This window comes from Tympanuchus pallidicinctus, unplaced genomic scaffold (genome assembly GCF_026119805.1).
Source record: "Tympanuchus pallidicinctus isolate F22 unplaced genomic scaffold, pur_lepc_1.0 scaffold16, whole genome shotgun sequence".
Classification (NCBI taxonomy): domain Eukaryota; kingdom Metazoa; phylum Chordata; class Aves; order Galliformes; family Phasianidae; genus Tympanuchus; species Tympanuchus pallidicinctus.
This window is the reverse complement of record NW_026294679.1, coordinates 28,389,037-28,406,584: the sequence shown is the minus strand read 5'-3', so window position 1 is coordinate 28,406,584 and position 17,548 is coordinate 28,389,037. Positions and strand designations below refer to the sequence as shown.

At 40.4% G+C, this 17,548-nt stretch overlaps 2 long non-coding RNA genes across 4 annotated transcripts in view; one reads left to right on the top strand and one right to left on the bottom strand.

The window, feature by feature from the left end:
* LOC128078093 (uncharacterized) overlaps positions 1-12,615 on the top strand; it is an 83,528-nt gene extending 70,913 nt beyond the window's left edge. Inside the window, exons 3-5 of the long non-coding RNA XR_008205295.1 lie at positions 879-964; positions 9,138-9,196; positions 12,498-12,615. This is a non-coding gene — a long non-coding RNA (uncharacterized LOC128078093). The remainder of the gene's footprint in view (positions 1-878; positions 965-9,137; positions 9,197-12,497) is intronic.
* Positions 6,915-14,288, bottom strand: LOC128078089 (uncharacterized). 3 transcript variants are annotated; one of them, XR_008205289.1, is made up of 5 exons: positions 14,176-14,288; positions 12,251-12,532; positions 8,714-8,941; positions 8,393-8,609; positions 6,915-7,095 (listed from the first exon to the last, which is right to left on the bottom strand). It is a non-coding gene; the product is annotated as an uncharacterized LOC128078089 (long non-coding RNA). The 3 variants fall into 3 exon arrangements; XR_008205287.1 differs by lacking the exon at positions 14,176-14,288 and having other exon boundaries at positions 12,251-12,615; XR_008205288.1 differs by lacking the exon at positions 14,176-14,288 and having other exon boundaries at positions 8,393-8,586; positions 12,251-12,615.
* Positions 14,289-17,548: the final 3,260 nt, after the last annotated feature.

Sequence of the window (17,548 nt, the reverse complement as noted above, 5' to 3'; positions counted from 1 at the left end):
GAAATTATTATGGAGATTAAACCTTCACGCCATTTCTCACATACATTTGAGTTTGGATTTTTTTTCTTTAATTGCGAGAGGTACTTTACTTGAAAAATGGTTAAAAACCAGAATGTTAAATTGTGTTCAGTAAGAATAAATTCTACTTAGTCTGTTTGTGTAGACAGTTAGGAGTCAGGATGAAATATTGGTGTGGGTAGGGGGCTTATCAAGATGGGATTTATTAGCCAAGAAGTGTGGATTTCGATCTCATAGTTCTTTGTTACCTTATTTGATCAGAGAAATGAGCTGTTACTTCTTCGTGAGAGCTAAGTGTGGAGAAGTTTCAGGATTAATAAAACATACCCATCTATTTCATGGGTGTGTAGTTCCAGCCTATAGCCCGTGAGGAAAAATAAGTGTGTATGATAAAGCAGGGCACTTTGGGTTTTCAGAGTTACAGCACAGTCTTTTCGCAAGTGCTTGGGTTCACTCTTTGCACAGATCCAGTTCTTGGAAGAGTGGGTTCCACACAGTGCCCGTGCAGGGCCCCGGTTGCACACATCATGGTCCTTCTGGGTTCCTGTGTCACGGGGCCTGATGTGCACGCTTTCCTGCACACCACCAGTATGGCCATGCAGAAAGGGCTGCCTGCACCACTGGTGCCCGCTGTTTGACTGATCCAGCTTCCTTGATTTGACACGGCAGTGAACTAAATAAGACCGCAGTACCATAGATCCATTTCAGGACCTGAATCAAATCTAATTTAGTTTTTTATTGATCTCTATTGGGTGTAGTTATCTTTGAAAGTCAGAGCCCCACCTTGGAAATAAAGCCCTCATCCCTCATGGCTTTTTCATCTCTGCTTCTGCTTCTTTATCACCATTTATCTTTATCAGTTTCTATATAGCCAGAACTGGCTGAGGAATGCATCCAGCATGTGATGAAGGAGTGAATCTGGTCACACGGGGATGAATATATACAGGTACTTACAAAATGATTTGTTCGCTCTCAGCTTTTCTCACTTTTGATGTAATATTTTCCCAGATACTCTTTTTAATCTCAAATTTTAGTCTTTAGAAATATTGTGTTTTCACTAATATTGTGAATATAACCATATGCCATTACCATATATGGTTATATACCATATAACCATATACCATAACCATTCTTCTTTTCCATATTACTGTGCATAAGATGTGTACTATATCAGTGCAGTGCAGTGCTTTCTGCGTGGTTGCCTTTTTTTTAATGTGGCCTGTATTGAATATTGAAATATTTGCCACAGTTAGATGAATAATATCACACAAAGGAAGTGTTACAATTATACAAAGGATATGTCTGGGCTCTGCCCTGTTTTTGTTCACGTTACATTGTGCTTTAATGGGTAATGAGTGCAACCTGATATTTCTAACTGTCTGAGTTCAGTTTTGGGCCTGTCATGACAAGAAAGGCATTGAAGCCTTGCAGCAAGTCCAGAGAAGGGCAATGAAGCTGTGAGGGGTCTGGGGAGTGGCTGAGGGAACTGGGATAGTTCAGTCTGGAGAATAGGCTTCGGGGAGACCTTATTACTCTCTACAGCTACCTGATAGGAGGCTGTGGTGAGGTGGAGGTTGACCTCTTCTCCCAGGTAACCGTGACAGGACAAGAGGTAATGGCCTTAAGTTGTGCTAGGGGAGTCTCGGGTTGGCTATTTGGAAATTTTCTTCTCAGAATGAGTGGTGATGCATGGGCACAGGCTGCCCAGGGAGGTGGTGCAGTCATTGTCCCTGGAGGTGTTGAAGAAACATGGAGATGTGGCACTGAGGGATGTGGTTAGTGGGCATGGTGGGGATGTTGATAGTTGGACTAGAAGATATCAGAATTCTATTCCAGCCTTATGGATTCTGTGATTATTGAGCATGTTATTCAGTTCTTGCCATGTAGTCAGTGACCTGTTTTCTTTCTAAAGAAAGAAAGAAAGAAAGAAGTACTTCCTTCAAAATAGGGAGAAAGAACAGCTAGGGATTCATGAATGTGTAACTGCAGAGAGAGAAAAGAGTATTTTGCATAATGTGGGCAACTATTCTCAGGCACATTTTCTTGAATAAAAGGAATAATAGCAGATGAATTTATTTGAGGATGATGCCTGTATGTGTTTTCATTAGGGACTAACTTCAGCTTCACAGTATGTACCTGTGCAAGGGATAAATAATAACTCCTTATATCTTTTGTGAAGCCTGTCTCAGGGTTCATGCAAGTCAGTGTGTCTTCTAAAGTGGCATATGCTGGTGTCCAGCAGAAGGTCTGTTAGGATGGCTCTGTTAGGATGGATATTTTTTTGAAGCTTTGTTCTGTATTGTTTTCCTACAGAAATGGTTTTTGTTTTTGTAAATGGAGTGACATTTTTTTCCATCTTTTCAGATCTCATACTATTCATGAGCAGTGTCTGAAGCAGTGCAGGGAGAAAGAAGTATGACTAGAGTGTCCCTTTTAGCCAGGTCATTCACTGAACGTATCTGCACTTAATCCTGATAATGTCAGGATAAAGAAACACAGCTTAGCAGAAAAATATGCATGGTAATTTTAAATAGAAATCCAGTCGAACAGAATTGAAATTAATTTTTTGAGTATCTGGAAATTAGATGCCTGGTGTTTTTCTATTAATAGATCTATCAGACTTTAAAACATTCAGATTAGGTACCAGCACTAATTGATAGCTGCATGCTACAAGAGGAAGAATTTATTGCAGCTCCTCAACTAGAGACATTAGCATTCTTTTGCAGAAATGGGAAGTTTTATTTTTAAGAACAAGCTGCTAGAGGACGGTGGGGTATGTTTAGCATAGCAGGGCTGGTTCTGTGTGTGGGGCTGACAGCATCTGGATGCTTAGGGATTAGGACTCAGGTAGAAACAGGAGATGATGTAATGGCTTAGACAGTGAACAGCGAAGCTAAGTGACAAGGTAAGTGGGCAGGCACAATGCCGAAGCTAACACAGAAGACATTCACAGCAGTCAGAGCAAAGCAACGTTTCTGCAGTGGCACGCTGTGCCAGGTTGCAAGCAGGCATGCAGCAGTGCAGCAGCCACCCCAGGCACAGTGCAGCCACGCCGTTCACATCCGCTCCTGCTCCTTGCACCTTCTCAGCAGTAACCAGGGGTCCCAAGGGGCAAACAACAACAGTGTCATGCACACCTGCTAGCAGCATCCCTCAATAATATCCTCTCTTTGCTGCAGTTGAGAGGAAACAAGAAAGGATTTAAATATTGGATGTATTCATGCGTTCTCCTCCTGGGATGGCAATATGTTTAGAGAAAGTCAGCGGATGATTATATTTACACACCGGAAAGGCTTTCTGATACCAAGCAGTCATGGTAGTATGAAATAAAAGCTTTGTTTTTAAAGGCAACTTAAAGTGAAAGGCAAATATTTAATACTCAGAATGTTCTGTTTCTAATTGTGCCCTGAAAGTAATGGCAATGCTGTTTTCTCAGCCAATCGCCATTGTCCACAACGTGCTCTCACCCGAAGAGAAGCCTGGCTTCTCTTACTTTTACTGCTATGTTCTGTGCTTAGGCTTGGAACTTAAAAAATTACAGCATCATGCTGCTGGTGCCATTACAGTAGGCTAATTGCCAGGATACAGACTACTGATAGCTGACACACACATCAGGTAATTGGGGCTCCACTGTAGTATGGTCATGGATGAGTCAATGATGGAGAAATTGGGTTAGTTAAAGCTCTGAATATGTATTTTTTTAGGGGAAGCAAAAAAAGTAATTTCTGGCCTCTTCTCATTGCCTCACAGTCATCGAGAGAGAAAGAAATCATGAAAATGACACATGATCTAAAAATAAGATGGCTTTTATTTTATATTTGGACTGGAAGAATAGTTTGTTCTGTGGCAATTTTTCTTTTCATTCTTCTTATCTTTAAACAAGGTGGAATTTAAAGTAGACATTCACTGCGCTGGAAAGAAAAGCAAAGAAGTGTACTGCAAATTATTGCTGGGGAGGTAGATAATGGGAAAGCAAGAGAAAGGCAAGGGACAGAAGAAAAAAAGGGAAAGTGAGGGCACTGAAGTACATTTGTGTGGGATGGTTTTCAAAGTCTGTGGCAGGGAGAGAGGTAGTCAAATGTCTTCACAGTTAAACACATAAATAAGGAAGAGTTGCTGTGTTAAAGTGGAATACCCATGAGTTGTTCTTGAAGTAGTGGTAGGTAGGCATGGCTGAGAGTAATGCTTGCAAACTGTGGCTGTGTATGTCATGGGCAGATGAAACTTTTGGCACTACAGTTCAGCAAAGTAAATGCCCCAAGGATAAAAATATCTATATAAAACAAAAATATTGTAATAGTCTTTTTTGTTTGTTTGTTTTTTAAGTAAGTTAAGTTATTTTTACAACATTAATCCTTCTCCTTACAAAGACTTTTTACAGTGGCCTCAAACATTAGGAAAATACATAAAATAGAAAAAAAAAATAATCCATGCATTTCATGCTTTGAACTTTGTCCGATAGTTGGGAATGTTGTCAGGTAGAGTAGGTTAGATAAAGTAGAGTCAGAAGGCAGGGAGGGAGGGCTCTAGACTGACCAGTATACATAGCTGTCTGTGATTTTTCACTGAGTCAGTTACCGTGTTAGAGTAAAAACGTGAGTGAAATCATAATGGATAATTCAAAGGCTTAAATGCTGTATCAAAACACACCTGGTCATAATTAACTGTACAGTTTCATTTGTTCAAATATCTGTTATGTGCAACTACATGATTATCATTGTAGTTGACTGGCACTTATACTGTATAATCATTGCAAGCAAGACACAAGATTTAGCTTATTTGCAAAGGAAAAGCAAAGAGCATACTTCCAGCAATGGTCTGAAATAAAAAAGGGATGGGAGAGGAGGGAAGTATCACTGCAAATTACCTTCAGTTTGAACTCCGCAGGAGAAGTGGTGATGATGCATGGAGCTGTTGGTTATTTGCCAGTGTTAAACCAATGTTGAAGGTGATCCATTTTTGTCTAGAAGAATTCCCTGCAAGTCCTGCTGCACAAGACTTCTCCAAAAGAACAGATTCTTTTTGAACTGTGATCTGAATAATGTTTTTAAACACTATTACCTTCACCTCTTACTTCTCCATCTTATGATCTGTTACCCCAGTACATGTTAACAGTTGCTTAGTCATGTGTTTGTAGATGTCAGGTATAAAGATTTCATTAGGATTTGAGAGAGAAATCTCTTACTTGGAAATTCCTTTTTTACTAAGTAGTTCCTTGCTAGGAAAGACTGACTTCCCACACATCACAACTAACATTGCAGAAACACCAGTTGTGCTGACAATTCAGTCCTCTTTTTACTATGATAGAAGCCTGCATGAGCTGCCATCCATAGCAGACAAACTTTCTGCTTGAAGTACTTTAAGGTGACCTTCCAACCTAAGACATTCTATAGCAGCACTCAGCCAACTCAGTGCAAATACCATTTTATTCATCAATTTTTGTCTGATCCACAGATAACCTTTTGATTATATTACTGAAAAGAATTTGACATAGATGAGACTTAACTGTGACGTCAACTGAGCAGATTGCTGTAACAATGAGAAAAGGTACGCTTACAATTACAAGCTGTAGTGATCAGCAGCTAGGCTGATACAATATTTTTCTCCTAAATGTTATCTAGACTCCTGCTAACATGTTTACAGGTTATCTCGGCATAAGGCACCATATGGCAGTAAACACATTGGTGGTAATGAGAGCACATATGAGACAACTGTGTCTCTGGTTACCCCTTCCTCAGTCACCCCAGAAGCACTCTAAGTTGAAGCTTTTGCCTGGAGACAGCTGAAGTTTGTTGTAGACTTTCCAGGTGTTTGGGTGGCCATCTGGAACATGAATAATTTAATGAACACAAGAACTACTCCAAGGCTGTGTCTTTCAGAAGGATGTATCACCAGGATGAATCATAGGATCATCTTGGGCCTTTGCATCCCTTCCATTTCTTCTCATAGTCTTATGCCTCTTCCTTATCAGCTGTGCCTTACACATTATTTCAGAATCATGCTAAGTGCACAACCTGTTTTTATCCCGTTTATAGCCCTCCACGTGCTTTACCCAGTACTGCATACATTTAACTGAGATATTCCACACATCAGACTTAGAAAAAAAGACCTCTATGACTCTGCTGTTGCCACGAGTTGAAAGCATCATTTAATAATAGTATTGATGCACTAGGAAACATGTGTTTGTACATATCCAATACACACTTTATTTCATCTTTTTCAAAGAAATTACAGTGGAGAAGGGAGTTAAAATTGATATCCAGCACCTCACCTTTGGAATGATTACCTTCTGCTCAATAACCAGCTCTGGAGAGGAAGCCAATGCTCATCTGAAACAAACAAGGCTGAGTTGTTTAAATGTGGGACCAAATCCTCCTTCTAATTCCAAAACTTTGATTTTCTGCTCTTCTGTTTGTTTTGCTCAAAGGAATTCCACATTTCTTTCAGTGAATTTCTAACCTCAACCTATAACAGCACCAAAGTGAGGTCATTCTTGCCAATTCTCAGAGAGAGTATAAAAACTTCCAGCAGAGCAGCTCTACCAGGCTGCACCAGAAGGCCATGCAGTCTGGTATGGCAAAGTACAGAACAAGTATGCAGGGATTTGCCCTTAGTATACTGTCCCCTCCTCTGGCCATTTTCAGGTCAGAGGACTTCTCACATGGAAATGTGCCAGAGATCTCCCTTCTGTTAGTCAAGGCTCATCCCTGATACACACAAAGTTCATGCATACACAGTGCCCTTTGACACTGCTACAAATGCATGCAAACCATTTAGAATAAAACTTGATATTCAAATGCAAAAAATGCAAACAATAGTAATAATAAAAAAAGAAAGCAAGGAGAATGGAAAGGGAATTTGAAATCTTTGATTTCAATTTGATATCTTAAGGGATAAGAAGACAACTGCTGTTAGATATAGCAGCACATCTGTGGCATCAGTCAGTGACAAGCACCAGAGCTCCGGCAGCCCAGAAGGTGTGCTGAGAGAGCATCAGAGTCTGCGTAGCTGGGGTTACAGTGGCTTTAGAGAAGGCACAGGGGTGGCAGTGTCCTCCAGAGCTGGTGCTGAGGGACCCTGCAAAGCAAAGCGTCATCATAGCAACAGATGGGCTACGCAGACCTTGAAATTACACTGCTATACGTGAACAGTCCACTGCAGTGGTTCAACTCCGTCCTGATGACCCAAGTCTTTGGGTCATTATATTGGAGTTAAAAAGTGCCTTTCAGATCTAGACAGAATCCCTGTCCCAGGGGTTTGAGGATCACTGCACTGCAACCAGGTGCTTAAAGCAGGAGAGATGTGGCAGTAACTTCCAGTCTTGGAGCTCCCTATTATAGGTTCCTGCTAGAAACATTTCCTATGAATATTTTACAACCCTTTTAAAATGTATTCATTTTGCACAAATATCTTTTGTATTTGATGTCCATGAATATTTATGCTGCTGGATTTTACTGTGCAAAATCTGCATGGAAAGGTATTCTGAATCCACTGTCTGACATGCTCAAGTTAGCACACTCGCTGTCAGAAAGGAGTGCCTTTTGGAAGCAGCTGTTGTGGCTTCACACATTATTATGCAAAATAATATTTTATAATTCAATGATATATGATATATTTCATAGGTTGTACGTTATACATCTTGCTTTAATTGCATACTTCTTTATATTATGTATGTAATATATATAATACACTATATATGAGGGCTGTTCTGAAAACAGTACCTCTTATTTTATTATGCTGGCCAATGACATCAGAGGCAAATGTTGGTGGTATTGCAGTAGAGCTTGAACCTTCCCACCAATTTCTGTTACATTTTGCTGCAGTGTGACATGGTAGCAGAGGGGCAATCTGATACAATGAAGCAAAGATGTGACACCTAATTCCTCAAGTAAAGCAGTACCAATTAATGAAATGGCATTCTGTTACTCTTCTATTAGTCCATATTCTATTTTAGCTGTGTTAACGTTCTGGTTGCCATTCAACTACTCTTGTACAGAGAGTACAGAAGAACAGCAAAGGTTTTTACAACTGCAGGTCCCCCCTTACTCCATGAACACAGGTAATGCAGCCTCCAACTGGGAGACAGATGTTCAAATGTCTCCTAACTGCTGTTGCTTAGTACAAAGCACTTATTATCACATTGCCAGACACTGGAGCTGAGTTATGGTTTTTAGTGTTATGGTTTCATCTCAGCCTGCATGAAGTGGTGACTGAGCTGTAGTATTTTTTAATCTGAATACTTAGCAAAATTTGTAGGGGTTGCTATTTTCTAACTTGTATAATTAATAATAGGGTTGATAAAAGGATCCTCTCTTTGTGGTGGTCACCATCAGGTCTGTGTGTAAGACATGCTTCTCCTGGCTTCAACACCAACCTCGGTTGCTGCTGCAAAGATGTGCTGAGCCCACAGAGGCCTCTGACACAGGAAGGACCTGGGCACTGGGTGCCCGCAGTGCTGCTCTGCTCAGCTCCCAGCAGGAGGGGGGAGGGACAGCAAAACTTCAGTCTCAAGGTAATGACACACAAAAGGTCGAGGATGCGACGACAGGAGCTCCAAAGCTGTATCTCCTAAACAGAACGGCAAAATGAAACTAATACTTCTTAGTGAAGTTAATACTGCTATAACCTTGTCATATAGTGCTTCAAGAAACAGGCCTCAGGGTTTCCCACCTCTGAAATAGATGCCAGAAAGTACCTCTTTGCATTCAGCAGGGCCAGGATCAGACTTTTCCCATCCAATTTCAGGTCATAAACTGACTGACTGACATAGTGTTCTCATAAAAGAAGGCTGATCATATGGTTCGGTTGTCCATTTCAGTCTCACAACATTGCACTTTGGCCGTGTGATTAGAAGCACCATCCTCCTGCCTTGTAGGGGATATTTCTCTGCAGATGAGCTGTTACATATATCTAATTCCATAGTCTATGAAAAGAAAATAAATTCAAACAATGGGGGAAAAAAGATAAAATCAAGGAAGTACGGGTCATTAAAGGCTCATTTATGTAACATGGTGATGCATGTCAGCAAAGTCACATGTGGTTTGAGTCAAAACTTTTAAAAAAAAAGTGACAGCCACACAGCGTGGCCAAGATTCTGACCATTTTTTTGGTTTCCACAGCTTTTACACAGAGCACGTGTTTTGAAAAATCAGTGCTGAACAGAAGCTTTCAAATTAGGGTAAGTAAGTATTCCTGAAATGACATGCTGCCTCTTTGCATGAAAGCAACTCTAGGGTTAGAGCACCTGCTGGGGAACACCAGTGTGTAGAAATAAACTTCCTATTCTTCAGACTTACAGACTTTTAGTTGTTCATTCCAGAGAAGGTTTAATTTTTCGGTGGTTTTCCTTTTTGCAGAGCATGCATTACTGTCAGTTGCAATACTAACGGACATCAACATAAACATCATCTCCAGGGCTGTTCAATGAAACTATCTAAGGCTGATTGTCTTGAAATTAGCTTGACTCATATCTGAAAATTGCCAGTGATTAGCTGATTATGGTTTGAATTGAACTCAGATTGCTACAAAAAGCTAGAAAAAGTCAGCCTCGGATATATTCTCGTAAATTATGCCTCAGCTGCTGCCAGCACTTGCATTAGGGATGAAGGTTTATCACTGCATCACATTGATGGCAGTCACTTTAAAATACACATTCTGCCTGGGGAGAATCTCTCTCCTGAGGAGAATGCTGTCTTCTTACTTTTTAACCTACTCATTAGGTGAAAAAATAAAATAAATTCGGCACATCGCTAACAGCAGAGCAGATTAAATTTCTCCCTATGAGAGGAACCTGCTGCCCCTTTGTAAATACAATTATTATAATTAGAGGAGCAGCTCAATCCTGGACTTTTACTGAGAGTCATCTCTTCTGCACTAGGGGTACGTGACATTTAAAACAATCTGAAATAAATCAAACACTAACAATGCTGAGCGACAGACGTCAGTTGCGTTGAAAAAGAATTCATGCATTATTTTGTCCTAATTATAAAGTTATGTGAAAATGTTTGATTAAATCCTGCTGATTTACATGTTCTGATACAAACAACAAAAGGTGTTACCATTGGTTCCACTGTCCAGAACTACAGGGAAGACATGCATTTGACACTTGTATAGGTCTGTATTTCTGTGGCTGAATTAAACACTGTTAGCTCTATTTTTGACTAAGATTTGTCTGTCTACAAGAAAAAATAGCAGAACTTTTCTCTGTGTGCCTGTGGCAGCTAGGCCATTCATCCTGGACTTGCATGGGGTAAGAAGAGCTGTGGTTCTTAAAAGGGGGTGTTCATGCTGCATTTTCTTGTGTCTTTGTGCACAAGGCATGGCAGCCCTGGCTCTGAGGCCTTAGCTGGCTCCAACACTCAGCTACAAGTCTTCAAGCAGTGCCCATGCACACGAGTGCAGGGCTGGTCCATACATACAGTGCTCAGAAAGCAGAGAGTTGAGATTCCCCCTGTGCTTGCATCGACTCCACTACTGTCAGCACTAATCACGATACTGTAACAACTAACCCAGGATGGCACCCATTTAGCAAGCTTAAAATTTTAATTTGGAAACAATAGCAGGTCATTTAAATAATTAAATTCAAAAGAACACTCAGGCGACTCGCAACACCGTAATGGTTTCATTGTGTTTGACATCAGCACATACCTCAACTGCAACTCTACTTATAAAAGTGCAAGAGGTGAGTGAGTCAGTGTGTCCTTGGTGCTCTGGTGTGTCCTGGTGCCCAATGGGGGCTGCTCCAAGGCCCAGAGCCTTGAGCACACAAATACACCCAAAGTGCTATGCTGTATCCTTTGCCTTGGCCTGAATTCAAGGGGAAAAAACAAAACCAAACAGGATACTGGTGTTGTTGATGGGTGCTCACAGAGGTCTATCCCTGGTCCTAGTCCTGAAATACCTCAGCTGCCTTCAGAAGCACTATCAGTATCTCTATGAAGGCAATAGGGTAAGCTTCGGGCACCTGCTGCTGAAGGGAGCAGAAGGGCTGCATGCTGCTCTGCCACAGTGCCAGGAGTGAGGTGGGCTGCTCTGCCAGCAGCTCCTCTTGGCAAGCCATGTAAAAGTGCCTGGGAAAACATGACTAGGAGCTCAGGGTTGCCAGTTGGTATGTGTGCCCATTCTCAACACAGATTCTTATTTTTGGAATCCAAATTAAAATAATTGGTAACCTAAATCTTTTCTGAATTTGAACCTCAAATGGATGATATGAACACCACTGATGTCACCTTGAAAGTACTACATAAATACAAATTGTTTATGTATGTTAACTATTTCTGCATGCCTAATTACTTGGTCAGATGCCATAGGTAAGCAATGTTTAAGAACACGTTCTCTTTACCATGAAGTAAAACACAAACACAGCAGACTGACCACGTAGAATTTTCTGTCTCAAGCATGAGGTTTGGACGTGGCTGAGGAGATGAAATGTTAACTACTGGCAGGTGAGGAGACAATCTTTTGAGCATTCATTTGGAATATTAGCTCTTAGACCACATGGCAGCATGAAACAGCTGTGGACTGCAGGTGTCCAACCAGCAACTAATGGCAGGTTAAGCTATAAGCTAATGACACACAGAAAAGGAGTTTTGCAATGCCAGCAGCAAAGCAGCCTGCTCTGTGGTACTTTCAGACTGCCAACCCCATTGATACCAGCCATGCTGCCATGTCCTGCTGACGTGCCAAGGTACTGCTAGGAAGAACACATGGTATGCAACCCCTGGTCAGTCTCCTAGGATCCACATTTCTGCCCGAGGGTCACCCTCAGGTGAGTCCAGTTAGGGATACCACCCCACTACAGTCCCATAGCACCCCATGAGGCTGCTGCCTTGGGCACCCTCACCCCGCTGCATTTGCCTCTCCTACAAGGCATTCTGCAGGATGGCCATCTAATTGCTATAAACACAGGGTGCTGTCAGGTGGAAATATCACACTGAGAGCAGCAAAGGACCAGGCACGAGGCCTGTTCAGCCGTCTAGGGACCAAGGCAGCAAATTTCAGTCAGGCCAGGAGGCAGATGGTGCCCTCGTTAGCAGTCACAGCAAAGGCCAGCAATGAGGCACATCCCTGATCTCCACAGCTAAATTATGTAGCACATCGAAGAGACAGCGTACCCTTAATAAAATATTAACATTGAATATAAGATGCCTCCAGATAAACTCAGTTGTATATAGTAAATATATTAATTATCAATAGTCAAAACAGTGTTGTTGACAGCACCATTCCTACTTACCTTGTTTGTACCTGTTTGACTGGGGACACAGACCTCCAGCATCTCTGCTGTTTATACATTTCTCATCTTCATATAATGCTGCCTGAATTCATAAGCAGCATCTCTGGGACCTCACTCTCCTTTCAGATGTCCATCGAGGCATGGCAGATTTCATGTCAAGTGAAGGCTGCTGGGGAAGCTTGCCAACTCAATGCACAGCTGGTATCACAACTTCTTCCTATGCCCTTGTGTTCCCTTTGCCTTCCAGTACAATTGGATTTTCTACTGCTGGTCAGATGCAGCCTATGAGTAAGTCAATGGGAGAGTGAGGGAGACAGCCTATTTTCCTGCCACTATTGACAGCACGTCAACTCAGCACCCCGAGCAGCTGCAAACTGTTCCCAGACATTTGGTAAAGTTGCCTTCAGGATTATTTCTGTTCTCATCAAACCCCTTTATCCTATCAACCTATTAGCAACTGGATACTTTGCTTTATGTTCAGTTATGTTCTCAGAGATAGAACAAGTTATAAAAGTGCCTCTCGGACTAACATCAAATGTATTTCTTGATGAATTGCAGCCTGGTAGACTACATGGAAGGTTTTGAAAAGTGAAGTCTATAAAGCTTTTCAGTAAAATAATGTTTTTCTCTTCAAGGATAGCAAATATAACTGACTGGAACTTGCGTTTGTCAGTTGGTGTTTCTGTTTTCAAGCCTGTTTGTTGTTTGGTTTTTTTTTCCAGGGATCTCAAAATCCCACTTTGATAATGAGGGACCATCACTGGGACAAGTCCTCCTCAATCAAACAGTTTCCATTAGGCTCAAGTGTAAAGTGGAGCCCACCGAACTCGTCATCCTTAAATGATGACCCCTAAGCGGTGGCCTTCCTTTTAAACACAGCTCACCAAAGTCTGCAGTCCACAATAATTAATAGTGAGCAGTTGCCTAAAAAACCTGATGGCTCTTGTGCAAGGACACAGAAATGCACTTGAAATCTATTTTCTCATTGACTGTATTTCCAGATTGGTTGAGAGGGTATCTGATGAAACATATGGTTTTTATAGGCATGTGAACTAAAAGTGCATAAATCCAGATCAGCAGTTAGTAGGGGCACTGACCACAGAGTTGCAGTGCTCCTCTGTACTCCCAGCGGATATATAAGGTCACGTCTTCCCCCTAGAGAAGCACAGAATGAATCAAGGTGAACTCCACCCATAACCTTTGCTCCTAGACTTGGCTGCTTTCAGGACTGTGTCACAAGTTTTAATTGTTCCTTACCAGACAGCATTCACCTTTTCTCAAACATGTGGCTGGAGAAATGAATTTCCTGCAGTGAAGAACTTAGCAAATAACTTCAAAAGTGTAAATAAAACTACTGATTTTTAAGGAGGTGGAGTTTCCAAGAAAATACAGGCAAGCTGAAACTTCATTTAGGAACCAACAGCAATTACTATCCTTATGCATAGGAAGTTAAATGTTGTTTGGTAACTCTAAACAGGTTAAGTCCTTTGAGATTCACATTTGCAAGGTACCCTCAGTCCAGAGGCTCAGCACTCCAGGAGACATCAATAAAAAATAAAATCATGCAGGCACTGAAGTTGTTTGCTCAGCACATTGTAATACAATGGAAAATTCAATTGTATAAATTTGGGTAAACGGCAAACAAACAATGAAAGAGAAAAGGTCATAATGAAATCAGACACTTTTGCAAATATGGAACAGTAATTCCCTTAAGTATGATGTTCTAAAAGTAGTTGCTTTGTGGACCACATTAATGTCATCTAATAGCTTTTTAATTCTTATTCTGCTTGCATACTGTAGCAGTAAAGTAAAAATTGTAGAAAAATAGAAGTGTGTTTAGAACTGTGTGTGTGTGTGTGTGTGTGTTGAAGAAGGGGATGGGGGAACCATAGATTTTTCTCCTCAAAGTACTGTGCTTCACTTACCAGGAGCTACAGAGAATGTGCTTCTATCTACAGACCCTCTGTAGAATCAGGAGGTTAAATCACTAGAAGACCCCTTCCTTGAAGCGGATGAGTTGCAATCCTTCAGAGACTCCAGACAGATGGTTTTTTGCTCAAACACAGACGCACAGAGTGCCATGGTGTCATTTTTGCAACCCTTGATGTAAAGTGTCCTAGATCAACACGACAGTTATGGGAGGATTAAGCAAACAACCAGACAAAACCTCCCAGAATGCGACAAGTCATATGCTAAGCCAGGACAAACCAATTAAGAGCTTTTGAAAGCAATTTCAGGTTTTGGACTTTAAAAATCGATGAGATGAGCCAGCAAGGGAAGCTTTAGAGTAGTTCAGCATTATCATTTGTGATGACGAGGAAAAAAGGAGAGACTGTTTAAAAAAAAAAAAGAGGAGCACTCTGTGAAGGTCTACTTGGAAACGGAAGAAAAGAACAGAAGAAAGTACTTACTTACATACTCAAAATTATTGGCAAAAGCTTTCTATTCAGCACTCTTTCAGATGTTGCTGATGCATTTCCAGAGCTACACAGAAATTCTAATCAGAAGGAAAGTCACCTCAAACCAAAAAGGGAGAAGATCCTTGAAAAGATGAAACCCTAAAACAGTTGACATCTTTTCTCCCGTTTGCCATTTCTTTGCTTTCTCCATAAAAAACATTTCCAAAGAAGCAACTTCTTGGTGAAATTCATCTATTGACTTTGTACTGAGCCAGTACAAATAAGTGGGGAGAATTTTCTACTTAATATGTAAGAAGCAGGAATCAGTATTGCTGAGATAGATAGCAGAGCTTTGGAGTAACTCACTGAGTGTGGAGGAGAATTTTTTTAGCTGTACTTCTGCATTTAGGCCATTGAACTACTGAACTACTGTTTTGTTTGTTTGCTTGCTTGTTTTTCTTTGTGATTCTACTAATAAAAAATGATATATGACCTTACATATAGTGTAGGAAATGGGAAAGAAGAAAGTGGCAGCTAAAACTATCAGCCTGAAGTTTATGGATGTGGATAGGGAACCTACATTAAAGGCTATTACATGGTACAGTACCGTTATTACTTACAATTATTGCTTTTTTGATTGCTGTATTTAATGATGGTAACACGCTGCTTTGAAGTTGTAAGAATAATGCCACCAAGCAGGGTTTGCTTGTGCTTTCAGCTTTGGCTAAGCACTTACTCATAGGGCCTGTTCACCTTATGCTCAAGCATGAGACGCAATTAAACTGGTCAGTTTAAAATACGAACCACTTCCAAAAATGTATTCATGTTTTAGTTCATGCCTGTGTTTGTTGGAAATACTGATGCAGGTGTGGCTAAATTCATGTAAAAATGCAGTATCCATTTGCAGCATTGCAGATGTTACATACTAATTGTAATGTACATAAATTACAAGAACACTGTGATTGCAGTAATACAGTTTAGAAGGTGATAGATAGAAAGTGAAATGAGAGGAGAAATAGTTCCCAAAAATCTGTAGCTTTTTTTCTCAGTTGGGATACCAGATAGTCTCAATGAGCACTAAAACACAGCTGGGGAATGTACTTACCTATGACCTCTCTGAGTCCTTCTAAGTACACTAATTAACCCTGCCTGTAACATAGGCTTTGGTTGTTTTATTTACTGTTGGAAACAGTCAAAAAAACACCATTTGAAGGCTATTCCCATGCCTTCTTTGGAGGAAAGTCTGGCAATAAAGTTAGTGGGCATCAATCAGTCCATCAGTCATTCTCAAATCTTATTTTAATTTCTTTTTGCCTGGTTTGGGAAGTTCTGATGAACCTCACCTTTGTTCTGTTAGAAAGTGGCATGCAAAATAGCACAAAAACGTACGAAGTGTTTATTGCCAGCTAGCTGTACTGTTAGAGGACTCAGCACATTTTGTTAGTGTACAGAAAGGCAAAATTAAAAGAATGACAACATTCCCTCCTTATCATATGGCTTAGTTTGGAAGGGACCTTAAAGATGCCTACCTTCCAACCCCATGTCATGGACAGCAACCTGACTCTGCTCTTTGTCAGGCCCGTGTTCCCCAAGATCACCAACTCAACCAGGGCTTGGTCACCACAGCTCAGACTATCACCAACCTTAATTTCTTTAAAGATCTCCTCTACATTGGTGAGACCAGGTCCAGTAATACTTCACTTCTGTTTGTTCTGTCCAATACTTGAACCAGAAAGTTATCGTTGATGGACTCCAGCAGTCTCCTGGATTGCTTGCAGCTCTGGACTCTTTTGTTCAAAAATCCCCACGTTTGCTGATTTTTATAAACATTGAAAGAATAGCTCTGGCAATTACTGTCAGAAGTCTTCACACAGTAGTCAAAAGAGGAGTGGCTTTCAGGCTTACTGTTTAGCTCTTGTCAGTTGTCAACCCAATGTAAAGAGCAGCCTTGCCATAATTTGTTCTGTAACCACCAAAACCACAGCTCTAAAGACCAGAAAGCTCTGGGGGAGGGGCTCATCAAAGTTACAATGTTCAGTTAAATTTGAATTTCTTTAGAGTGGGTCACTGATGATTACAAATTATTTTGTAGGAACAGATCATTAAAAGAGAGCACTTGAAAACCAGTTCATTTTAGAGGTTAAGATATGACTGGTTGTTTTAATTTGATTGGTAGTCTTCAAAGAGACAACATTTTAATTTAAGGGTCAACTTGTTCTGAAAGGCTAACCAATCATGTAATCTAGATAAGTGTCAATCTAAATAGGATAAAGATAGCCGTGCATAATTGAAGTATTCAAAGGCACCTTTGTCAGCTCACTGCAGGATTTCAGGATACTAAAGGAACATTCACTGAAGCAAATAGTTTAAAAGATCTATCATTAGTATGGGTAGTGAATTCTACTTTATACTAAGAAATTTTTACATAACCATCCCTGTGTGACGAGAATTTGTAAAACAGATTAGCAAGGTTTGATTATCTCTACTTGAGAAAACTTGAAATGTTCCATGTTAAATTTGCAAGTTTAATTCTATTAGCTTCTTACATCTCTTTTGCTTCCCATAATTCCTTCTCTACTAATGTCACTAAATAAAGCATAGCAGTTCGTATAGTTCCATCTTTTAACTAAACACTAGGAAAGTTGGCATGCTAGTGAAGAATGTTTTAGAAGTTTTTTGGTTTTTTTTTTTTCATTTCATTGTCATTACAAAGTCTTTTTAAGTACTTTGCAAGTAAGTACCTTACTGTAATGTAAATTTCTTTTTTTTTTCTTGTTATTTTAGTCAGAAAGCAAGAATTTTCTTGAGAAAAAAAAAAAAATAAAGAGCACAGAACTTACCACCTTGAGCTTCAAAGGTCTGAAAACCAGAACCTTATTTACCTTTTCACGCCAGTGAA